A 322-nucleotide genomic window follows, 5' to 3' on the forward strand; every position below is an offset into this window, starting at 1 on the left:
AAAGTCTATTATCAAAGCTTTTCTTTTCGGTGAAAAGGATTAAGCACTTGAGAGGGAAGGCAGAAATGTCCTACGCAATAATGCTCTCTGAACTTGTGAGAAAAATAAGTATAGATGGAAAGCCAATTGATATTTTGAGATTAAGGAAGACTTTTTGGGACGAAAAAATCTCTCTCTAGACACAAATTTTGGATATTTCAAGTGTGTGCTAAGATGACTCTGTGTCTTAGCTATGTAACTGTTTTCTTTGTAGTGGACTCTACAAGGACATTTGCAGTTGTACTGAATGAATGAGTATTGAAGAAGTCAAAGAGGGAGTGTG

At 36.0% G+C, this 322-nt stretch overlaps 1 protein-coding gene across 1 annotated transcript in view; it reads right to left on the bottom strand.

The window, feature by feature from the left end:
* Positions 1-322, bottom strand: part of LOC119586950 (probable dual specificity protein kinase madd-3) — a gene marked incomplete in the record, with an annotated part of 25,662 nt that overhangs the window by 21,079 nt on the left and 4,261 nt on the right.

The sequence above is a fragment of the Penaeus monodon genome, chromosome 22 (genome assembly GCF_015228065.2).
Source record: "Penaeus monodon isolate SGIC_2016 chromosome 22, NSTDA_Pmon_1, whole genome shotgun sequence".
Lineage (NCBI taxonomy): Eukaryota > Metazoa > Arthropoda > Malacostraca > Decapoda > Penaeidae > Penaeus > Penaeus monodon.